The sequence below is a fragment of the Pteronotus mesoamericanus genome, unplaced genomic scaffold (genome assembly GCF_021234165.1).
Source record: "Pteronotus mesoamericanus isolate MK-2021 breed Mesoamerican mustached bat unplaced genomic scaffold, CSHL_Meso_final contig_180, whole genome shotgun sequence".
In the NCBI taxonomy this organism is placed as follows: domain Eukaryota; kingdom Metazoa; phylum Chordata; class Mammalia; order Chiroptera; family Mormoopidae; genus Pteronotus; species Pteronotus mesoamericanus.
The window spans coordinates 5,460,772-5,487,060 of NW_026555076.1; positions in this window are offsets into that span (position 1 = coordinate 5,460,772).

The following is a 26,289-nucleotide window of genomic DNA, read 5'->3' on the forward strand; positions in this document are numbered from 1 at the left end:
GATCAACATCATTTGAACATTTTCCAACAATGTTATTTTTATTTTAGTTAAGAGTGAAGCACACAATATTAATATTAATTTGAGTTCATTTACCAATAAAATGATTTAATATTGATTGTAGGTAGTATTTTCCTTTAGTAAATCTATTGTTGTATTTATAGCACCAATTAAGACCACTTTGTTAAAATCATAGTTTGATACATTCCTGCTTAGGCCTAAGGCATTTAAAAAAATACAATTTATAAGAATTGACGTATAATGCATATTTTGGTCACTCTTTTGCAAGATATAGAGATTTTTTTTTTCAACTATGCATTAAGGAAGCTTAAGGAAAATAATTAAATCTATAAAACATGAGCCTGCTTTGATCTTTTCACTGATTTTAATAATATTCAGAAATCTAAAAGCAGTATATTCAAGATACTGCTTTATAACTTCTGTGAGTACAATATCCTAGTAAAGAGAGAACTGGTCTATGTATACTTTTAATATTAAAGATCATTATTTTTTTTTATATAAAAATGACTCTCTGATCATTACAAAGCGGTAATTACTCTCTGTGTCATCACTAGTCCTGACTGTAGTAGCACAACTATTGTTTAGAAATCAGTTAATAAATCATTCAGTCTGAAATCTGCAGGAAATCTTGTACTGTTCTCTTTCATGAATAGACTTCACAAAATGCTCTGGGAATGAATGTAAAGCAGGCCCGAAATACCAAGCACGGCTATGACAATGGAGAGAAGGCTACTGCTGTCCTTGGTAGGCTGTGCGGTTTTTTCATATCTAGGGGATTGTTAAATATGTAAAAGAACTTAGTATTAGGTTTTACAGAAGCCAGCTTAGTAATCAGAACATTATCTTTTTATGGAAGCATAGGTGAGAGAAGTAAGATAAAGGCACATTCCGAATTATTTCTGTAGCCAAGATTCTTGTAGAAGGAAAAACCCGCCTCTCCACTGGAAAGTAAAAACCCCTCCTTAAACAGAATCTTGCCCTTTTATTTCTTTTTGCCTTTTATAATCATATAATGTTTATATTTTTACTATTTATCAGTGGTTTGCACTATCACTTTTGACCCTCACTATTATTGTTATACTGAAAATAGACATTTTTGAAGATTTTTTCCTATTTTCTTGGAGAATAAGATTGCTGAAAGCAAAGGGGAAAAGAAACATAGATATTTTCTGCTGTTTTGGCAAAGGGCCCAGGAAGGTCTTTATGAATTAGCAGTTGACTTAGCTGCCAGAGTGTCTGGTTCTTTTCTTGTGAGTCTGACACCAAGATATGAGTCTCTGTTTTTCCAGTGAAAGGATCTTCATGAGGGGTAAGGGCTAATGACTCTTTAAGGAGGTACTGTTTGTTAATGGTTAAGTTGGGCAAAGTTATTGAATTATTAAATGGATGTGAAATCAGTGACGAAGTAATTGTAGTTACAGCCATTTCTCAGCGTTTTGGCAGAAGTGTCTCTAATGGCATAGGATAATAAACCAGGGACACCTAGTGGACTGCTTGGTGTGCCATTGCTCTGTTCTAAAAATGTCATGCACATTTTATACTCAATGCTATAAAGCATCAGTGTTTTAAATAATGTTTTATATTATTATATGAGATTGTTTATCTTTTGTTTAATGACTACAATAATTCTCCATTTACTGAAAATCTAGGTTGAATGGAGAAACATCACCACTTACCAGCTCCCTTGTCTGGGCAATTTCCTTTTGTGAAAAAATATTTACACATATAAACATATAGATGTAAATGTGAAACAATATTCCCAGCTTAATGAAGTATGGCAGAGAATCCCTGCAGAGAAGTACTGGGATGATATTTCCAAAGGGGTGGCACCATCCAACACTGCAATTTTCAATAAATGAATCTTATTAGTGGGAAATGTAGTTGATTATACCATGCCAGTGAACGGTTCATTGACTTAACTCCTCAGTCTTTTTCACTAGGCTGGACATGTTCAGTGAAGAAAGTAACTCATACATTTTTGAAACCATTAACACTACAATTTTTGTCACATGTAATAAAAGGTAAAAAAACAAAAAACAAAAACTGCTTATAGTACAAAATCTTCAAGTCTTTTTTCCAGCTCTTAATTTTTGTTATATGGATATCATTAAGTACATTGTAACAGGTCATAGGCTTACAGTTGTTGAATGTGGATGATCAGCATTGAAGGGTATCTGCTAAATAATTCCAATTGGTGAGCAATGTGTTAGGTAAATAATGAATTCTTTCACCCTTATTCTCATTTGTATCCTTTGTTAGGACATCATTATTTTCCTCTTTAAAGAAAAACATCAAATAAATTTTGACTAATGTATTCTATGTACCAAGTAAAAATTTATCTCTAGATGAAAAAAGCTTACGTAACTTCAAATTCCATTATTACTATAGGTAAAAAATGTTTAAGTCATTATTTTAATGTACCGTCCTACCACCCAACTGAAGACTGAGAAAACTAGGATGAAAATAACTTAAAGCTCAAGAATCTCAGTAAAAGATGTCTTGCTATTGCTGAGTGCAGGATACAGAATGGACACAGTGTGGATTCCCACTCTTGCATTTTATTTGTTATAGTTTAATCTCATCAAAGTATATATTTCTATGTTTCCCAGTTGGAAGAAATATATATATATATATTTGAACAATTATTTAAAGGTAATTTCATCATTAAATCTGTCTTCTTAGATATATATTTCTATATGTGGGGGGAAAAAAAAACAACAAAATGACCAAAATGCTCACTGTTCATTTATATAAATTATTATATTACAAAATTCAACTGAGTGAATTTGAATATATAATTGGTTTTATTAAATAATTCCAATTAAGTTCATTGGTTTAATTAAATAAATAAATGACATGGTCAACATCCCATTTAGCAACAAGAAGAATTCTTAGAGGTGTTATACAAAATAAAAGTTTTTTTATAGGAAGAAGGATGAGGCAAAGGAGCTATTAACAAAAGGAAAGAAAGGTTATATTTTAGACTAGGACATATTTCTTTTGGGGGAAAGATAATGGCAAACGATTTTACCATGCAGTTACCTCTTCTTTCTATAAGAGATGGAGAGGGCCTACCTGGCTAATTACTGGTGTTTGACCAGAAAATTCCAGGCTGCTTGATTGAGATTATATTTCTTGGAAAGTTTGAAATAAAACTAGGTCAGGTATAAAAATCTAGATTTCCTATCATGAACTTTAGCACAAGTAATGCTATTTTGGGGCTCTTGTATGTGGAAATTAAGCTCTTCCATGGGATCACAAGAAAAGCACTTCAAGGACCCATTTCAGGAGATTGTGGTGCAGCACAGTTTTTTCATGTGGAGACAGAAGCTGCTCCCTGGGTTTCCAATGTCCCATCTCCCTTTGTCTGGCCATGGAAAAAGTCCAACTGTTTGCTCAGCAAGGTCAAGACAAAAACCAGTGTCCAAAATTTCTTCTTGATATTAAAGTGCAGCTCAGTCCAGCATCTGGCAGGCTTAGTGTGTTTTTCCAGCTGTAGTGCGTTTCAGGTTGCCTCCTGAAGACCACATGTGGAGCTGCATGGCTATGGGCCACATGGTTGCTAAGGCCACATGGAGAGAAACAGGCGAGTTCACTGTGCTAGTGCAAGTTGAGGGAGGGAGGAAGGAAGAGAGGGAAGAGTGGGAAGAGTGGGGGTGGGCGGAGGGAGAGAAAGAGAGAGAGAGAGAGATTCTTTGTTCCCCTGGTTATATTAGCTTGGGTGTGGGACCAACCATGCGCGTTCTCAAAATGACCAATCAACTTCTGAAACTTTCCCAGACTTTGGAAGGATCCACCTCCCAACCAATCCCTTCTTTCCCCAGGCTAGACTGACAGGCCTCTATGGTCAAGCACCTTTCCCTGTGCCATTTTGGCTTCTTTTGTGCCAGTGGTCGCCTTCCCCTTCTCCCACCTGGTGATCAGGTAACAGCAGGCAGAAAGGCAGAATGCTAATCCTTGGTGGGGCACAATGCTGTGGTTTCCTGGAGTGTGAAATGAGTGGGTTTATGCTTCCCAGTTCATTAAGCTCACTATCTAAGTCCTTATTGCTCTCCTTTCTCAATATCTAGCTAAACACCGATTATAACAAGGCTGTGGTTCCCTCCTCAACAAAGTTCATGTTAACAGTCTTATTGATTTTACTCTTTCAACCAATTATTCGAAATATTCTTTGAACATTTTTAAATAAGGGCACTTTATTTTTTTTTCAAGCTTGGCTTTCTATTTTTGTCCCAAAATTGATTTACTCATATCTTCTCTGCAGTGTTTCATAAAATTTTCTGTTGTGCACAAGCTTATTCTTCAAACATGAGTTTAAAACTCATCTTGTGATAATCTTCAACTATTTTTATTTGTTTGCTCCAGGTAGAAATCTCATTTTACTAATTCAAATGGGTAATAAATGAATATTTATTTTTCAGCTATAAATATTTATTTTCTACTTGAGTCCTATTCCAATAGAGTCAAACTTTTAATCTAAATTATTTCACAGTTTCCCCTTTCCTATTTTAGGTACTGTGACAAGGTTTTCATGAGTTTTATATCATCCCAAGACATCAGAGGTTAAGTTGGTTGTCTAGTCTTAAGTTTGCTCTGTCCACACTGACTTCTAATGAGTCATGCATCGCGTTGTTTATTTCTCAGTGGTCAATCTATACAGATCCCCACTACTTTTTTTCCTTGTTCTCATCTGGTCCATTAAGTTCAGCAAATCTCTCTCTCTCTCTCTCTTTTCTTCTGCAATATCATGTTTAGGCCGAGAGAAATCTTGTTTGTTTCTTTCATGACATTGTGTTCCCAAAACTTTTTTGACTAAACCTCAATCTGCCTTGAAATTCCATGCAACTTTCCCCCATCCCCTCCCCGCCAAACACACACACCATTTTCTTTTGCATGGATATTATTCTGCTGTTGCTGTGTGCCTTGGGACACTTTCTAAGGCTCTATTTGCATAACATACAATTTAGTCATTTTTTTCCCCCTGGAGACTCACTACTTTGCTAAGGTGTTACTGGGAGATAAGATACAATTACACTCTCGTCTCAATTGCGTGAGATATGTCCAGGATGAATGGGCTGTATAAAATAACAGAAAGTATTACAAAATAAATTAAACTGACCATTTATCTGCTTCTACGTTCATGTTTTCTTCCTTTTCCTTTTTTAATAGGAAAGTTTTTTTTATTCTTTCAGTTGCAGACTTTTCCTCTTACCCAAGATTTTTATTCTGTCTCTTACTTTCTAAGGCACTTGTTTCTACATTTAATTCATGTTTACATCCTGACTCACTCTGATGACAATGATGATGATGACGGTGACGAGGATGACGGTGACGATGACAGATGTATTAGTCAGGGTCAAGTCAGGAAGAGAGTCTATGCCAGGTAGTTTAATAGAGGGAACATAACGTAAAAAACTAGTTGTAAAGGTCATAAACTACACGAAAAACCAATTGGGTGATAGTGTGGCACTCAGAACTTAGCAAAAACTGAAAGCTGTTATCACTTCTAAGGCTGGAGGTACAATAGTATGAGATGGCGTTACCAGAGTTCAGGGATTGATGGTCTCCAGGGGTGCTGACACCCTGGAATAGAGGCAGCTCTTGCTGTGACCTGGTATAGAGCTGAAAAAAAGAGAAATAGAAATATCTTGACTTCTTTTAAGTGTGTCTGGGATCTGGAAACTAATTAGAAGCCAATAGACAAAGGCACCTGGGGAACAGAGGAGTCAGACATCTGTAGTGTGGTGTAGAGCAGAGCAAAGGGCATCTGGGAGTGAATCAGAGAATAAACAAACTAATCACAAGACCAATAGCCAAAGAATAATAATAGATGTAATTTTATCAACCTTTAATGTCAGCACAAATATTACCCATACTTTACAGGAGAAGAAATTAAAACAATGTCAAGTTAAAAAATGGTAACAAGGATGAAATACAGGTTGTTTAAGGTATAGGGAAAATAAGAGAGGAGTAGAAAGAATATTAATCTTTAAGTCACCTTTAGAGTAATTAATGTTAAAATCAACATATATTTTTCAGTAAATAAAAACTAATGTGAAAATAATTAAGTACCTTCCATTAACAAAATTCCTTAATTCCCAGGTATTCTTAGATTTACTTCTCCATCTCTCTCAACCCTTTTATAATCAAACTTCTTGAAATATTGCAAATTAGCTGCCTCTAATTCCTATAATTTTCTTACTCTGTTCCTTGCAGCATTTTCTGATTCTCCCATGCCATTGAAACAGTCCTTGATGAGAATCTGAAATGAAAGTGGGTATTTTTTATTCTTTCTTACCTATCTCATTTATTTTTTTCTTGAAAATGTTTCTTTCATGCCTGTTAGCATAAAAGGTGCTGCAATTTATTTTTTAACTTTTTTGATTTTCAGGAAGTAAGTTGGAGAATGTAGAAGTCTACTTCCATACCTTCTATTAAGCTGCATGAAGATATCACACATTTCTACTTATACCTCCTTGGCTAGAATTAAGTCACAGGCCCATATAAGCTTAAAAAAAATACTGGGAAATAAAATCTTTTAGTAAGGTGGCAATACGCTTTTTAAAAGAATCAAGTTCTGTTATTAAAAAAGATTGAATGGATCTTGTGAGATTCCTAGTATTGTCTGTCAAAGAGGTTATGTTTGATATCTTCAGTTGTCTCTGTAAAATATTCAGTAGATAATTAAGACAACACAATGGAGTTGAATATGTGGAGAGAGGGCATGATAAATTACCTTAGAATGTGGGAAACCAATACACTAAGAAGACTTCACAGGAGTTTAGGAGTTATTTATTTTTGCTCATTTGTGGAATTTGACTGACTTTAATGTAAAATATGACCAGTTGATGTTTTTTTCTTTCCCCTGTAAATATTCAGGTGTCCAATTATAAGTAGCAAAATGGTATAGTAGAATTCAACAATAATTTTCCTACAGTGATAAATGGATGGAAAAGGGGGTAAAAGAGTCTAGAGTGTTTACAAGTACGTGATTATAGTGGCATAATGTGTAATCAAGCTGGACCAAAAAACAAACAAACAAACAAACTGGGAGAAGGCTATTAAAAAGATAGTTATAGCAAAAGGGTTGGAGAAAAATTAGGACTTTTAATGTCTGAAGTCCACATTTTAGATCTGGTTGGATTTCTAATGAAATCAAAGCTAAATGTGGAACAGGGTTTCTACTGTAGAGTAGAGATGAGAGCTTAGGGACCAAAGAGCTTGGATTGTGGTTAATTCATCAATGTTGATGTTGAAGGAGCTGAGTATGATAATGAGGTAGGAAATAACTGTTTGCTCAGAGACATGATTGCAAGAAATGATAACATATAGTTCAGTAGATGGTATCAAGATACAAGAGAGGGTAGAATAAGAGAATGGTATAAGCTTTAGATACCATTAATTCCTCCAAAAGAAGTTTGTGTGTAGGGGGAAATTAATAACCTGAATGTAACTGTTAAAGAGGAATAAGGACACTTAAGTCAGCTTTTAGTCCTGTGGTTTGTGAACTGAAGAAAGAAAAATATTAAAAAGACTTAAGATTAGTTTTGTTTAAGAATTTCCAAAAAGGGGAGCCAGATTTTAATGAATGTTAGCCAGTTATGAGAACATTTAGCCCTAGGGAGGTTCTATGATCGCATATTAGAAGACTGAGTGCATGAAGGAGAGTGGAAGATGATAGGGAAGATAAGAGTGTGTAGACAGCAACAGGAAAACTGCTGTTTATTGACATAGATAAGTAGGTAATGTATGACCTCATATCCCACAGTCTGAAATGAAGGTGAACCCAGACACCTATTTACCCAGCCTTTGTGCTTTTCTAATGAGTTACTGAAAGACAGGTCCTTTAAGTTTCCATTTTTTGATGGTTAATGAGAGAGGTTTATTGTGATTGCTTGTTTAAATTTATCAGACTTTCTAAAGTTATTTTATATATTCAATTTAATCTCCAGTATAACAACCAATATTGCAGTGAGATTGCTTTTCTCTCAGAAATGCAATAAATAAATGAAAAACATTGATAAGAGGTATCATAATCTGTTAGGCTATAATGGTCTATAAAAACTTTCCATCTTGACTTTCCAAAAATGTGCTTAAAACATCTCCAGTTGAAAATGACCAAACTGATATTCCTCCCAAAACAAACAAACAAAAAACACTTAAGTCAATACAAACATGTTTACTTTACATAGAAATCTATACACAAATGTTTCCAAATGCATAATTTATTTTTAGAGTAAAAATGTATTTATTAAATATAGAAATATATTATGGAATTTCCATAAGTGTATATTAGCATGGAAATAAAATCTTTAGTATCTTGAAGTGTCTTCCAACTTTATGAGAAAGGGAGTGAGAGACTGAACATGCCAATGGAAAACCGCTAGACTATGTATAAAAGGAAACCTCTATTTACAAATTTGAAGCAACCAGTCCAGGAAGCCAACCTACAACCTCTTTACTAATTGGCTCCAAATGGTAGTGACTAGATCAATAAATAACAGCTTTCCTAATTTTGCCCCAGCTTCTGACTTAGAAAAAACCAGGAAAGTCAGCTATACAACCTAACCAATCACACAGGGCCTTCAGCTTCTAGTTAGTCCACTTCCAGCTTCCCCATCCATGTCAGCAACTTCCAATCAGAGCCCTCTGTTTTCCACCACGGAGCTTTCTTAGTCCTCTGCCTGTCTTTGGGTCTCTGCCAAAGGCTAGTGATGGTGGCTCACTTTCTTGCTTTACAGCAAGCTCTAAATACATAGCCTTTGCTTGTTCCGTGTTGGGCAGTCTTCATTTATTTCTGTAGGAGTTAAATGAAATTGTCTGTTTCAAATAAGCACAAGTAAGCAAATGAACAATGAATATTTAGCCTGAGTTAGCAGATCTATGAGGTAAAATACAGTGATTTTTTTAAATGATAATATGTTAGTGTTCTTTAAGACGCTAAAAGAGAACCTCTGTCTCTTCTTACACTAATAGGGAAGAAATACTTTTCAAATAAGTAAGTTCTTTGACTACATACCTTATTAGTAATTTTAGGGCCTAGTGAAGGGCTAATATTTCAGGGAGGAAAAAAAATGGTTTCCACTGGCAGTACCAGAAGAATAGGAGGAAAATGCTATTGCTTTAAGAGGAAAAAGAATGAACAATTTCCTGTTTGAAATTCACATTAATAGAGCACATTTGACCTTCTATTTTCCAGAGTTTAAAGAGTTTATCTCAAGAAAGAATATTTGCTATGATAGAGTGTAAACTCTAAGAAGGCTTATATTGATACTAATGACAACAATGATATAAACAAAATAATAGAATCTAGTATTTACTGATTGCTCACAAGGTGTTATCCTGCTTTTAAATGGATCTTCTCATTTAAGTCTAGCGGAAGTCCTATGCAGTAGAGTTTATCTTTGTTTTAAAAATGAGGAAACTGAAGTTTAGAATATTCAATGACTAGTGGTAAGGCTGAAATTCAAATCCAGTGGTCAATGGCTTGTACATCATTTGCTTAATGGTTTTAAGATTTTTCAGGTTCTTTGAATAATTGATCTCAACAAATATTTTTAAAAAGTCAAGTTTGAATGAGGTTACCTATCAACTTCTACTTTTTGATATTACTATTTGTTTTTGCTTTTCATTTTGCTTTAAGGCAGTAACAGTAAGAATTTTAATAATTTTATTGCTTTATTCAATATGTGATGCACTTTCCTAGGCAGAGCAGATAAAAAGTGAAAAATCCTTCCCATACCAATTGCTTGCAATCCAGTAGAAGATATACCCACAAAGAAAACAATAGAACTCTACATACCTGATGGAGAGAGAGAAAATGAATATGTAGAGAAGGTTTCAGAAAAAGGGTGACAATATTTCTTTCTTTTCTTTAACAAGTGTTTGCTAAATACTGACTATTTGTTAGGAACTATTCTAAATGCTGGAGATATAAGGTATAGTTTCAGGGTTTAAATTGTTTACATTCTAAAGGAAGAGATGAATGTGCATACAGAAAATAGAAGTGTTAAAGATTCTCAGGGATTGCAAAGAAAACATTCTTTACTCTGTTTAGAGTGCCAAGGAAAACTAATATGTAAGAAAATGTATTAGTTAATCAGGTGATTAAGTGGGGGAAGGGAAGACCTGTACATAAGGAGAACACATGCTGGATATTTTTGATTGTTGGAGTTGTTCATTTATTAACATTGAGGAGAGAAGTATTAGGAGAGGTCCTACTGAACACTCACTTGAGTGTGTACATATTTTTTTCTTTCATATAAACAGCAGTCTGTTCCTCCTGATGATCAAGAAGAGCTTGATGATCAGCTAGACTGTTGATTTCTTTCCCAGCCATCAGGACCCTGAAGTGTTGAGCAGCATCAATAACTTACATTTTATTGAGACTATTGATATCTTTCTCTTGGAAGGATTCCGGTCTGGGAACTTAGAATTCTAGGAGCTAAGATTGAAGGATGGAAAACATGGATCCTTCAATTCAGTCACTGGGATAGATAAGGAATAAGATTACTCCTAAATGCACCCATTGGTCCCAGACCTATTTTTTTTAATTTATTATGTTAATTGTACTACTTAATGGTTCTTGATTTAGGGTGAAATCCACAGTCTGGAGTTCAGTGTCCCATTCTTTCAATATCACCTCTTAAATCTAGTACGTCCACCATGTATTCTTAATGCTGCCCCAATGCTCTCTTAGAGACTAAGTCACAGGGGCAATTTGTGGTTCCCTAATTGGACTAGTGGATTCTGCGTTCATTTGCCCACTGTCACATGCCCTTTGTTGTAGAGTGGTTCCCTTGGTTTGAGATGATGTTATACCAATGATGTTGAGATGATGATGATGATAGTGGGCAAATGATGGTGTCTTGGTAGATTAAACATTTTAAAACTTTGTCTAGGCTTTATGGGAAAAAAAGGAAAATTTATATCTAAGAAGTATGGCGATTTCCATCAAGATAAATCATTGCCCTTCCCAGAATCAAAAGATACAATGAAGTCAGCTTGCCATCAATTGTTGTTTGGTCTCCCAGAGAGATGAATTTCCTGGAATTACCTGGGTTCTGCACTGAATGTTTTGTGTCCTAGATAACCTCTCAGTTTTTGGCAAACTGGAACTGTTGATCACCCTAGATGGTGCTTTATTAGGGGTTCTGTTTCTGTCTCTATTGATGGTAGACTGGATGCTGGGCAGCAGCAGTGGCTACATTAGATTTTATAATAGGAGCTCAGGCTGTTGAGCCCATGCATGGGCTCTGTCTTTGTCATTACAGCTTGTCCATTTATAAGCCCAGTATGACATAATTGAGATAACTGATGTTAGAAGCTGGCTTAGCCAACTGGCTAAGTCATTATGTCTAGTTGTTTGTTTAAACTCCATATGTGATATATGTTCACTCATGGACATTAACATGCAATACAAAGACCATGCATTATTGCTCCCATAGGTCTGTCCATATGTCTTCACCATAGACTTCTTATCTTTTTTTTTTTTTTTTGCCTTGGCTCTTGTTCCCAACTAACAAGCTGAGGTATTTATCAATACTTATGATTCTGTGCATATTCTTCTTTCCAGGCGTCTTCATTTAAAGTTCTGTTTTCTTTAACTGAACTTCTTTTATTGTATCAATTATTTATTTCTGCATACCAAATTATCCCCTCCCCCAGTTAGTGGCTTAAGGCAGCAAGCATTAGTATTGATGATTCTTCTGGATGATGGCTGTTCTGATCATCTAGTCCAAGCTCAGTTGATCTCAACTGAACTCTTTTATGCATCTTTAGTCAGCTGGTGGGTCCACTGGGTGCAGCCGGAATGGCTTTATTCTCTTTCTAATTCTATTTTAGCAGGTGAGTATAGGTATATTATCATAGGAGTAGAAGGGTTCTATGAGAATAAGCAGAAATATTCAAGCCTCTGCTTTCATCAGAATTGCTTCTGCGCATTGGCCAAAACAAGTCCATGACCAGGCATACATCAATGTGGGATTACACTGTGAAAGAAGTAGATACAATGAAACATGAAAAAGTGGAACCAATAACAAAACGAGCCCATCTCAGATACCCGTGGGTTTGTCAGGGTTCAACCGAGAAAAATTACTATGAGTTATTTTGGAAGTTAGAAATTTAATATAGAAATTAAATTATATAAATGTGGGTGGAAATGGAGAAATGAAGGTATGGACAGGAGAAACTGGAGGATTGGAGAATAATTATTAACCTTATCAACCTGAATTATTTGTGTGGGCGGGCAAGTGGAAAATCAGAACTCTGGAAATGTCTGAGGAAATAAGGTCATCTGGCCACAAGAGTGAGACCAAAAAAAGGTGCTCATGCTCATGGTTGTGAAAACTACCACCTGTGTGGAAGGCATTCCCAAATGTGTGTTGGAGTATTTGGGGCTGATTTCTGTTGGTAAAGTTAGTAACTAGGGAGACTGGTTATACATGAAGCAAGAATAGAACTGAGGACAAATTGGGACTCACTATTTCTCTCTCTTTAGTACTCAGAGCATATAAATCAGTCTTCCATCCATTTCTTCTCTACACAGTGTGTCTTTACACAATGGTCACATTGGCATAAATATTTCTTTCAAAATTTACTAGGTTTATTCAGTTTTTATTTGTTAACTAAATATAATGACTTTCTCTTTTCCAGTCTCAATACACCGTTCTCCATCTTTCCTATGCCTCCTTCTCTCAATATTTTTATTCTACTGCCTTAGATTCTGTACCCTGAAAATTTCTTAAACAATTGCCTTTCCCTGAATTTTGTCATTATTTTCTTTCAAATAAATCTTTATCTGACTTGAAGCCAATTCTATTAAGCCCAGTTCTCTATAAATTAGATGCTAATCAGTAATAAATTGAGCCAGCCTTCAAATGAGTGGCATTACGATGATCTTATGTCCTAAAACATAGGATTTATTCTAATGGGGAGTATAGACTTTATTGAATAGCAGAAAAGATGTTTTGGTACAAGAAGGACACTTGCATTTCTTAAGTAACATGATGCATATAAGCACTGGCCTCATACATGGATAAATCTTCTGAGAAAACTACAGGTTGCAGTTTTTAACAATTAAAAAGTTGCTGTCTCAGGGGCTGATATCCAGGGAATAACTTCTCAGAAGAGACTGATGCATGCTTGCTCTATACATCTTCAAAGGCTGGGTGGTACAGGAGTGGAATATAAAAGAATTCTCCTTTTTAATATATCCTTTTAGAATTTTCAAAAGTCTATTTTCTATGATGCAAAACACAGAATGATGCATTTGTGACCTACACATTTCAAATTATGAATATATAATGCGAATTAATATATTATAATAAACTTATCTGCTATCAAGCTTAATGTATTTTTTTTAATGGTAGATATGTATGTTATTATGTCTCAACAAAGCACTCTATTTTTTTATTTTTTTATTTATTTTAATTTATTTTTTCAAATACATTTGTCTCTGCCAACCCCCTACCACTTTCCCTTGCCCCCTCCCTCCTTCCCTCCTTCAGCTCTTCCCCTTTGGTTTTGTCCATGAGTCCTTGCTATGTGTTCCTTGACTTTCCCCTTCCTTTCCTTTTCTCTGCCCCCCCTCCCTCCTTCCCTCTTGTCTCTGTTGATTTCTTTCCCTTTCAGTGTTGCTGGTCTTATTTTCCTTGCATCTTTGTATTGTTGGTTAGGTTCCACTTCTAGGTGAGATCATATGGTATTTGTCTTTCGCCCCCTGGCTTATTTCGCTTAGCATAATGCTCTCCAGTTCCATCCATGCTGTCGTGAAGTTTAGTAGTTCTTTTTTCCTTTCTGCTGCGTAGTATTCCATTGTGTATATGTACCATCACTTTTTGATCCAGTCATCTACTGATGGGCATTTAGGTTGCTTCCAACACTTGGCTGTTGTAAATTGTGCTGCTATGAACATTGGGGTGCATAGGTTCTTTTGTATTGGCGTTTTGGTGTTCTCAGGGTATAGTCCCAGCAGGGGAATCACTGGATCAAAAGGCAGTTCCATTTTCAGCTTTTTGAGGAAATTCCACACTGCTTTCCACAGTGGCTGCACCAGTCTGCATTTCCACCCACAGTGGACTAGGGTTCCCTTTTCTCCACAGCCTCGCCAGCACCTATTGTTTGTTGATCTGTTTATGATGCCCATTCTGACCGGTGTGAGATGGTACCTCATGGTGGTTTTGATCTGCATTTCTCTGATGGCTAGTGATGCAGAGCATCCTTTCAAATGTCTCTGGGCCCTCTGTATCTCCTCCTTGGAAAAGCGTCTGCCCAGGTCCTTTGCCCATTTTTTGATTGGATCGTTTGTCTTCTTGGAGTGGAGTCGAGTGAGTTCTTTATATATCTTGGAGATCAAACCTCTATATGATGTATCATTAGCGAATATATTTTCCCATATGTCCACAAAGCACTCTTATTTGTGTATTCACCCAGGTAATATTTGAATATATGTAACACTATTAAGGGATTAAGCTACATGGTTTTCTTTTTATATTGTAAATTACATTGAGTATGCATTTGAAAGTATAAAGGGTATAAGAACCAGAGGTATCAATAATATCCCAAATAGTGGAGCACAGGAAGAAACAAAATTTCCCCATGACAAGTCATTTTATTCCTGTTTTAAAACAAAATCATTGTGGTAAACTTGAACACATATAGTATCAGGACCCAAATTCATTAGCTTTCATTATTTTTCTCACTTCACACTTTTACATTTGTGTTTTCTGAATGGACACAGATCTCTTAATAACTTGCAAAAAATATGTTGTTCATGAGAAATACATTTTAAAATGCTATCATTTTAGGGGCCGCAGAAAATTTTGTCAAAAGTCAGAAATTCAATTGTTCTTTAGTCTTTCTTTGTTCCAATGACAAGAAAACCTTGGAGTAAATTTTACATTGTTTTCAATTGACTTTATTCATTCATAAAACTATAGAAAAAATAAAAAGATCTGGTATTAGAACATTATTTTTGTTAGAATTTGAAGTGTATAATGGAGGGGCATAAGAGCTAATGGTTGAATGACTTTTATGTAGAAAAGCAACTGAGAGGCATTGTATAGAAAATGATTTAAAAAATTCTTTATGATACAAATCATGCTGAGTCAGTCACTCTGATTTTCATAAAGGAATGGCTACTTTTTAAAATAGGACTTAAATAAACCAAAAGTCACAAATCTATTGCATTGAATACTTTTTTGTGATACTAGTTAACAAATGCTATATCAACATTCTTAAAAATATTACTTTTGTTCCCAGAAGTATTTTAGAAATGATACAAATAAACTCAAAATTAAAACAAATCGAAAGAAGTGTTCTTTCTTGTCTGTGTACACATTTCCCCCTCATACACATTTGATATGTAAAGTACTATAAAATTCCAGTATGATTCTAATTATTAATGCTATCAATAATGTCGGGCAAGAGAGGCAGATTGTTATAGCCTCAAATTGACCACAGTCCAGACAAACCAATTTATAGTCCTTTAAGCATCTTTCTGTAACCACATTATTATATTCAGAACTACGATGCCATCTTTTCTCCTCTTGCCCCTGGCCTTACTCTTCTTCCCTTCCCATTCCAACAAGGTAATGCCACTGTTCTGCTTATTTTGTAATTTGTTGGGTAATAAGGGTCTGTCAGCATATCTCATTCCATCCACACCACTGACAGTGTATGTGAGGTTGCCTTACCTTTGAAGCAAAGATTTTTCTGATTACCCTAGACAGACATATTCAGGCTACCTTTTAAACACAAACCAAAAGGAGTATTTTGGGAGGGTTCTGTTAATATATAATATATCTTTTAGTTGTCCCATATACCATCTTCAATCTACATATGTATCAGACAATCAGATACTTTTGTTGTATTAGAGTTGAAGTAAACATGTATAACATAAGATGAGTATGTTTATTTTCTTGGCTTTTTCAGTGTAGCTTACAAAACTAAATTAATATTAATGAAGATGAAACATTACCATTTGGAACTGTGTATTAGAATTAGTGGTAAAATTTCAAAGAGAATTTTTTCCCATGTTGCCTGTGCAGAAAGTACTTAATTTTTTTATTCCATGCTTTTCTAAACTTCAATAATTTTGTAATACCTCCCATTCCACAAGGAAAATTACTTAATATAAAACAAATTTCTTTCACATAAGTGAGCACGTGCTAGTTTACTCAATTAAGGGAAAGGAAAAAGATGAGTTTGAAGAGGTAAAAGGTAAATGTAAAATTAGAGAAAATAATATAATGTAGGAAAAATTATTGGACATAAATGCAAGGATGGAATGGCTTAACTATAATGTACTTCATGCATTTGGACCTACAAATGTTCTATATCCTAAGTCTTGTGTATAAATTACAGATTAAGCTTTTGATATCAGAGGCATAAACACTCTGTCACCATGTGGCAGGGACCACCGTATGTTGGCCGTGAAAAACAGTGACTACACTGGTTGCTGGTAACTAATTTGACCCTCTCTGCCTTATTTATTTGGAAATCCTTTAAAAAATAGTTTGACTATAGTTAGAGATCTCTGGTGAAATAATTTTGCTGCATATCAAGTGCCTGCTTTTTTTTTATTTAAGCTTAGAAGAGGAAATAATCATGTGATAAGCATTCTGAGATTGTCAACCAGAGGTTTAGCCTGAGGCAAGATATGAGCATATCAAGTCATTTATTGCCAAAAAAAAAGTGTGGTTTCTGCATCTCACTGAATTTGACAACAGATCAACATTTGATTACCTATGTTAACATCTTGTATTCCTTAGTTAAGATGTACTTACCTATGTTTCATTAAATCACAAAGCTAATTTACAAAGTATAATCAATCATTTTTACCTAAAATTAAAGCAAAAAATACAGAATTCTGATTTTCCAAAGGATTGATACCATGATATTGAAAATATTATGAAGTTATGAGAATGAATACTTGACTATAGTCATTATATTTTGACATTTGGCACCATTTTTCTCTAGGGCTCCAGGCCAACACAACACTTTTGACTGATTGCACAGTGTAGGGAAATCAACTCAAGAAAAAGCTGCTGTAACGGTTACAATAATCAGCCAAAACCTGCAGACAGGTGATTTCTGTTCTTCGATACAAAATCCCATTCTGCAGATAATACCGATAGTTTGAACAGGTCATGCAAAATGAATGTGCAACTACTTAATTTATTCAAACTATCTGTAACTAAAACAGTAGGAGATACCACAGATGTGGTCCAGAACTATGTAGAGCACGGAGGCCTAATTTCACCCCTTTATTCAGAGCACAGATTCTTTTTTTGCCAGTGTCAGCCAATGTCTGAAGATGCCCCGGAGTGCAGTGGTCTACAGGGAAGGGGTTAGAGACCCAGGAGATGTTGATCTTCTCAGCCCACAGAGAAGCTGTGCTGGGCCTGGGAGCTGTGAAAATTGGCTACTTTTGTTATTTCTAAAAAACTCACAGTAACAACAATAAAATCGAGCTACTAGACAAAGCTGCAAGGCTGGCTGTTTTTCTGTTTTGTTTTTTTTTTTTTTAATTCAAATCTTCTGTACCCAAATAACTCTTAGTGCATATAGGCATAAGTGTAGTTTTCATAAAAATGAAAAATGGTTCTGTATTGATTGGTTGCAGATAGTCATGTTCCCTGTGTGTCTTATGTAAGCTTCCATGATAAGGGCCTTAACTTTTTTCTTAGCCAGCCATAAATACTTGGAATATCTCTTTTCCTTTTTGAACATAAGAATCACCCAACAAAGTTTCTATCAGAATTATTATGAAAACATGTTTGGCAGGAAAAATGAATATTTTAAAATACTAGTGGGATAGTTCTAAACATTGGCTGAACATGATAAAGAGAATAAAAGACATGTTCAGTATAATCACAAACCACTTCAGGGATTCCGAATCATCCCTGGAAAATGTCAAATCTTCAGAGTGGTCAAATTCAGGTGAAACTAGGGAGAAAATTAATGATATGTGTTGTATACCTACTGGCTGAGGTTCATAGAACCACAGAGATCAGAAATCATAGCGTACCTATGAAGCACGATAGTCTTAACATAAATACTTCTATAACACATATTTTTCAAGGTAATTTAATTCCATATTGCTACAAAAGTGTTATGTTTTACCCTAGGGAATTACTGTAAAGAAGCAGGATTGAATAAAATTACATTTTGCTACATACTCTTCATATGTAATTTAAGAGTTTTGAATTCTTCAGGACCTATATCACTCCAACTATTCCACCCATGAAACTTGGTCTTCGATCAACACTTTCAGATTATTATAGAGAAGTAAAAAGAATCCACAGGTAAAAATGTTCACACAAAGATAAATATACAACACAATCTATGGGTCTTGATAAAACCATTTGACATGTAAAGTAAATCATAGTTATGATATACTGAATCTTGAGAATTACCTGTAAGAAATGGAAATTTCTACCAAGGAGGCTATGATTGCACCGTGTCATATTTATTATTATTGATTTATAGTTTGTGCTTTTATACTATGCCTTTAATAAGCATTAACTGTGAACATACTGTGTTCTGGTCCCAGATGGAGACCAGAATGATTGGATGATCGTGACTTAGTTCTGTTTTATGGCAGCTTACTCTACTGAGGAAGGGTAATAGTATAGGTTAAAAAAATCAGAAAGGCATGGCTATTTTTGTTGAGGATCAAATGGTACCTACAGACCAGTAGAGCTTTATGAGTTAGAAATACCAGCAAAAACCAGTTGTAGTTGGGATAATCTTCTAGGAAATGACAAGACTGGATTGGATCATTAAAGAATGAAAAAAAAAAATTTCTCAACTGAGAGGAGGTGAAGAGAGCATTGCAGGAAGTGGACAGCTTTTCAGAAATAAGGAAGAGCTAGGATTTGTGGTAAACAGCTGAGTCTGGCTTAAACAACTGATTTCCAATGGCAAACAGCTGTAAGATGGGAAAGGCAGGCTGGAGCCAGAGGGGAAGTGTGGCCCTCCCCACAGATGGTCCTTAATGGGTTCCAGGATGCATCTCTCCTCAGCACTGAAGGTCTGAGAGAGGAGGAAGGCGACACCAGGCAGGACTGTGTGAAAATTTATCATCGTTATTACTATTTTTTTATTCATTTGGTGGGACTTAAGACCTAGGGAGGTTTATATGTAATTTTTCTTTTTTAAAAACTCCATTAAAACTACCCAAAGCCTGATTTCAACAAAATCTTCCTGATCTATCAGAAACACAGGTACCTCTTCCTCTAACTCAGACCCTGAAAAAACTGAAGCCCCATCCTATTTTATTGTCCTTTTGTGTATAGAGAGCAGTTCTTAAGCCTCCTTCAAAAGAGGAAATAGCTCTTTCTCTTCCTCAGGATCTAAAGTGTTTCTATGACTACCAACTTTTCACTCTCCAAGAACCTCTCAGTGGCCCTGGAGGTCTCAAAGGCAACACCATGTTTTGGCATGTGTTTTCTAACAACAAATCACTTTGGTCTGTGGCCAATAGGATAAAATTACAACAAAGTGTGTTGATGAATATGCTCTGAGATTGACTAGGATCTTCACCTTCACAACAATTGATTTTCTCCCAAACATTAGGTACAGCCTCTGGCTAGATAAAATATAGTCTGGAAACACCCTCACAGAGCTTGACCTAGAGGTTATGTGAGATCAGATAATATGACACTCTATTATCAGGCCCTAGTTGTATGTTAGATAAAGGCAGAATCTCTGGATGCATCAGTTTCAGGGATCAAGCACGTTAAATTTATCAAGTGCTAGTAGTGGAGGTGACCCAGGAAACAGAGAGAAAAGTTAGAGTAGTAGAAGAATGAGGAGAAGGTAGTATCATGGAAATATAGAAGAGAAATTTCAAGAAGAAGGAAATGATCAATTTTACAATCAGAAGATAAGACATACACATGCATACACACACAGATTTTCTGTTGTATTCAACAATAAGGGTACCATCAGTGACCGCTTCCCAAAGCAATCCTAATTAAGTATTTGAGCTCAAAAAATGAATGTGATACAAGCAAAAATAAATAAATAAATAAATAAATAAATAAAAATAAAGACCTAGTGGTCTTTGGTAGTGAAAAAAACAAAGAAAGATATTGTAAAGCTATAGGATAAACATAGTAAATAGAATGTTGTTTTGTTTAGGTTTGCTTTTTAAGGTGAAAGTGTCATGGGTTTGATTAAAAACTTAAAAAAATAGCAGATAACTTAGCCCCTCCTTATCTGCAGGGGATACATTCCAAGACCACCAGTTGATGCCTGAAACCATGAATAGTAAACCCTATATATACATTCCTATGATAATGTTTTCTCTTACACATTCACACCTATGATAAAATTTAATTTATACATTGGGCACAGTGAGAGATTAACAACAATAACTAATCATAAAACAACTAATAACAATATACTGTAATAAAAGTTATGCAAGTGTAGTCTCTCAAAATATTTTACTGTATTGTATGCACCCTTCTAATTCTTATGATGATATGACATAATGTCTACATGTTGGGATGGTTCGGTGATTGACATAAGCATTGCACCTTAACATTAGACTACTATAAAGGTTATTTGAACACAAGCACTATGATTGTAGATCTGATAACCAAGGCTATAAGTCACTAATAGGCTGGTAATATAGAAAGTATGGATACACTGGAAATGGGACGAATGACGCCTGGGCAAGACAGAGTAAAAATGAAAGAGATGCCATGTTTTTATTCAGAATGATGCACAACTTAAAATTTATTTCTGGAATTTTTATTTATTATTTTCAGATATCTAAAATTAAATATCGATTGTGGGTAATTGAAACCATAGAAAGTGAAAATGTGGATAAAAGAGGGCTACTATAGAGTAAGAGAAACTCAATACACAGTGTAAAAAAGGGCTAATAGATAGAACAATGCATTGAAGAAATAAGAAGGAAGGTGAACAAATTGTTATTGAGCAGAGAGTGTCCAAAATGTCATCTGATCTTTTCCTAAGAGTGAAAATAAGGAAATAATGGTAGATTCTAAAAAAAAGAAAGAAAAAGAAACAAAGACAGATGAAGATAAAGCAAAGAAGTATGTTGGTAGCAGAGGATTAGAGGTTCTGGTCAAGATGGAGGTGTAGATAGATATGCTTTTCTGGTTAACTTTTTCCCCAAAGAGATATAAATAAAGGTCATCACTAGGATTGTGGAGGAGGTATTAGATACTTACAGGGAAAGCAAGATCTATTTCATGTAATAATACAATTTTTTTCAATCTCAACATGATCTCTGTCATTTTTTCATCATCTATCAACCTTCTTCTTGTTTCAGTCCTTTTTTATCTCATAGCATGATATTCTAATCACTTACTAGAAAGAATTCTCAACTCCCTATGCCTCCTATGCTTTGCTCACATGTTTAATGAAAGGATATCTATTTATGATTGTATTCATGCTGCTGAATGCTATTGGAGAACACCATTGGATAAGGTTATATTATTTCTTATTAAGTCCATGAACATAAATTCAATTGGTAACTTAATACTTACTAGACACCCAACTATTTTTATCTAGGAAATTTGCCTGTTCATCTTCTAAGACTGTAATTTTTTTCTCTTTGTTACATACTCATTTCTCTCTCCTCTTTCTTCCAAAAAAATGACTTCACCTCACACTTCACTAGGAAAATTGAAACATCAAATGGGACTCATTCATCTCTTCATCACCAGATATATAAATCAAAGTACAGCTGCCACTATATTATCTTTATTTTTACTAAAATGGTGAAAGTGTTTGACTTCCTCAAAGCCCAATTCTTCCATGTTTATAATCCATCCTATTGTCTCTTATTTTTGTAAAGACATATCTCATCTATTTTCCATCTATCTGGTCTGTTATAACTTTATCTGTTCATTTGCATCAGCCTACTACCTTTTTTGTTTTGTAAAATGAAACTCACAGTGCTTCTTGTATTTAAAAATGCACTTAATTTATTAAGTCAAAGATGTGATATGCTTGATTCTCTTAAAAGTTTCAAAGATGTAGAAAAATAATGTAAGCTTTGGTAGTATATTTCAATAATTTCAAACTGCTCATTAAGTCTATACATAGTTCTAACATAAATTATCAATATCGTATATTTATTCAATTCTCTTGTACTTTAATGTTATTCTTAGAATTCCACATACTAATCAAGGAAAGTTTCATTTACCTAATCAAGGAAAGTAGGGTAGCCATTTTTGTTATGAACAGTTGATTCTTGTCCAGGAAGTGCTTATGTCCTCAAGGTGATTGAAACTTCACCTAATGTTAGTTGGGTTGTGTCTCTTGTTTTAAGTTTCTGCAACCATTTCAATGTTACCTCTAGATCCTGCCTATTAGCAACAGTTTCCTGTGTCAGTGCAACCTAAATTTCACTTTGAAACTCAGGTTATTGGAGTCAGCAGAATTTGTCTCTATTCTTTCAATTTGACTCCATTCTTTATATTATTCTTATAAAAATCATTTCTGACCATTGCTTAGCTCTTCTGGACAAATTTGATTTAGTGTATCTAGGATGGGACAAAAAAAATCTTTAGATTTTTATACTTTTTATCTCCTGTTCTATGGTGTTATTTTTAAACAGAATTCCTATCATAACAATACCTATCAATATGCTCTAGCTTATTCTCTCTTAAAAGTGCCTTTTAAGATTTCTAAATATGCTTCATTTCTTCACTTTTTTCACTGTCACATATTCTTGATAACACTGTAGTATAATCAGTGTCTACATAATGTGCTCCACATTATGGAAGCACAAAATTCCGACTTCACACCTACAAGAGAACAATATTGCGAAGACAGTTTTTATATTCCAGTTATCCTCACTCAATCTTCTACTTAAGATGACTGACATATGTGATTGGTGATGTTGGGAGAAGGAAAAAAATGTACATATGTGTATAGCTTTGAACCAGTTAGGGTATAAGTGAAATTTTGGTAAAGAAAAGATACAAAGATTCATTGGATCTAATATAATTTTATTTCTCTCTTAATTTTTGGCTCAGAGGTTGGCAGAAGATTCAAGGCATGCTAGCTGAGAATTCATCTATCATCTTCAACACCTGGCTTCCATTTCTCGATATAAAGTGGTTGGTCTAGTTGTCACTATTTTCCAGCAAGCAGAAAAGAAAAAAGATGAAATGAAGAGCAAGAAGCTGTTTTTCTCCAAGATGGTACTGTTGTGTTGTACATATTCCTTCTATTCTCAATCCAATTGAGACTAGGCCCTCAACTGAGACTTAGCTACAAACAAAGCTGCGTGGTCTTTTATATTAGGGTTCACATGGCTTAAAATCAAAGGGAGAGGAGGGCTGTTAACAAATGGGTGAATGGAGACTAAGGGACCATTAGCAGTTTCTTCTCCTCTGGGCACTCAGTATGAATGCATATTATTTCTTTTACACTTCTCTCCAAAAAGGCAACACAAAGTCCCATTCCATTCAAAGCCTACAATCTCTGAGTAATATGCATTGCTCTTCATTGAGTCTGGATATTAGTCTTCAGGATTTGGTTATATATTCTTTAACAGATTAATATCTTCTCTCACTCCCCTGTTGTCCCACACATCCACCAATACACAGTATAATAAAACAGGACATTGGCAATAAAAGCTTTCTTTAGGCCACTTAGCATGGAAATAACAAGGGGCACATAATATCACTAGTACATAATAATGAGTATCCTGGGCTCCTGTTGGACAGTAACTGTACATTGTTATTGGTGTTAGGTCTTGGTTCTTGTTTGATTTTTCCTTGGCTTTTAATTTGCCCTTTGCAAGATTCTTTCATGCCCATTATGTAGTCACTGTTTTTAATCATTCATACTTTTATTTATTTACCTTGTTAGGTCCATTCTTGCTTTCTCAAATTAACAAAGTTACTTTTGGCTGGGAGCATTCTTCTACTGTTTATGATCTCTATGTAGAAAATACACTGCAGTTGAGGATGAGGGTCTATTTTTTAAAAACTCCTGAAAGCCAGCTTTTGTCTATGTTCTCACTGGAAAGGCTTGAAGTGACTCAGGGAGCCCTTTTTTTTCCCCTCAAACTTGGATGAATAAATGGAGTCTACTTTGTAGATCCAATCTACCTTGTTGATTGGATCCCATGCTTTGTAAGGAAAGAAAAACATAAGAAAGTATTAGTGGCCACAGGTCTAGCTGCAGCAGTTATAGGTGTGTCATTTTCATCTCAATATGTTGGGCTGGCCAAAAAGTTTTTTTTTTTCTTTCTGTAAGATGGTTCTAGTAGTGTTTAGTTGTCTTGAATTGCATTTGAAATAATTTTGCTAGATTCTACTCTGACAGCTATCATACCAGTATGTGTTTAAAAAGAAAGGGAAGCAACCATATGGGAAAACATATGTGCCAACGATACTTTGGACAAGGAGTTGGTCTCCAAAATATATAAAGAGCTTATTCTACTCAGTGTCAGGAAGACAAAAATCCAGTTAAAAATGGACAAAGGAATTGAAGAGACACTTTTCTGAGGAGGACATACAGATGGCCCATAGACATATTAAAAGATGCTCAATATCACTAGCCATCAGAGAGATGTATATTAAAACCACAATGAGATATCACCTCACATTGGTCAGAATGGCCATCATAAACAAATCAACAAACAACAAGTGCTGATGAAGATGTGGAGAAAAGGAAATGCTAGTGCACTGTTGGTGGGAATTAAGACTAGTGCAACCACTGTGGAAAACAGTATGGAACTTCCTCAAAAAACTAAAAAATGGTACTGCCTTTTGATCCAATGATTCCACTGCTGGGATTACACCCTAAGAATCCTGAAACACCAATTCAAAAAAATCTATACACCCCTATTTTCATAGTAGCATTATTTATAATAACGAAGTGCTAGAAATAGCCTAAGTGCCCATCAGTAAATGAGTGGATCAAAAAACTGTGGTACATTTACACAATGGAATATTATACAGCAGAAAGGAAGAACTCCTATCTTTCATGACAGTATGGATAGAACTGGAGATTATTATGCTAAGAAAAATAAGCCATGCAGCGAAAGGCCAATACCATGTGATCTCACCTATAGCAGAAACCTGATGAACAAAACAAACAAGCAAAAAACAAAACAAAACAAAACAAAAAACCTAGAGACATGGAAACAAGAGACAGACTGACAGGTATTAGGGGGAAAAGAAGATAAGGGAGGAGAGAAGGAGAAGAGCCTAATTAAAGAACAAGTATAAATGATCCATGGACATGGTTCACAGGGTGGGGATTGACTGTGGGAATGTGGGGGTGGGTGGGGCAGGGGAGACCAATGCGGGGAAATTGGGGCAACTGTAATAGAACAACAGTGAAAAAAAATCAAAACTGGTGAATTTAGTAGAGCTGTTTTAATATTGAAGATTGCAGAAAATGTACATTTTCAGCATGTTATGCTTTATTATTTCAAGAAAGGTAAAAATGCAACTGAAAAGCAAAAAAACAATTGTGCAGTGCATGGAGAAGGTGCTGTGACTGATCAAATGTGTCAAAAGTGGTTCGTGAAGTTTTGTTCTGGAGATTTCTCACTGGACAATGTTCCACAGTTGGGTAGAACAGTTAAGTTGATATGATCAAATCTAGTCATTAATTGAGAACAACCAACATTATACCACATGAGAGAGAGCCAACATACTCAAAATATTCAAATCAATAAAGTTATTGGTGAAAATGGAAAATATGTCTTTTTATTTTATGGAAAAATATCATGTAGACTTTTTGGCCAACCTAATATTTTATTACTGTGCATATATACTATTTGATTCTGAATTCTATAGGGAAGAGAGTGGTGTAATTTATCAGTTCTCTCATACTTCAAAACCTCCTATTCATTCCATGTAGATTGTTGACCAGGTGATAGTTCTTCCACCCTGCTGAAATTTTCTATATATAGTTCACCAGTGGCCATCATATTGCTTCCCATCCACGGACATCTTCAGGTTTCACTTTGCTCAACCTCTCAGTGGTCCTTTCTTCTCACTGGTTAGTTTCTTTTGTTTCTCTCTCTTTTTGACTCCTTTTAAAAAATTCGAACTCTAATTGTTATAGCCCGTAAGAACTTGGTTCTGAGACTTGTTTTTACATTACCTTCATGATAAGTTGTATTATTGTTCACAAATATTTGTCCTTCCTTTCTCTTTCACTGCTAACTTCGCAATGGATAATTATAATTTTTCATCCCATTGGCCAAGTAACTTACATCAGTCCACTTAATGCAAGCAGATCTGCCATATGCCAACT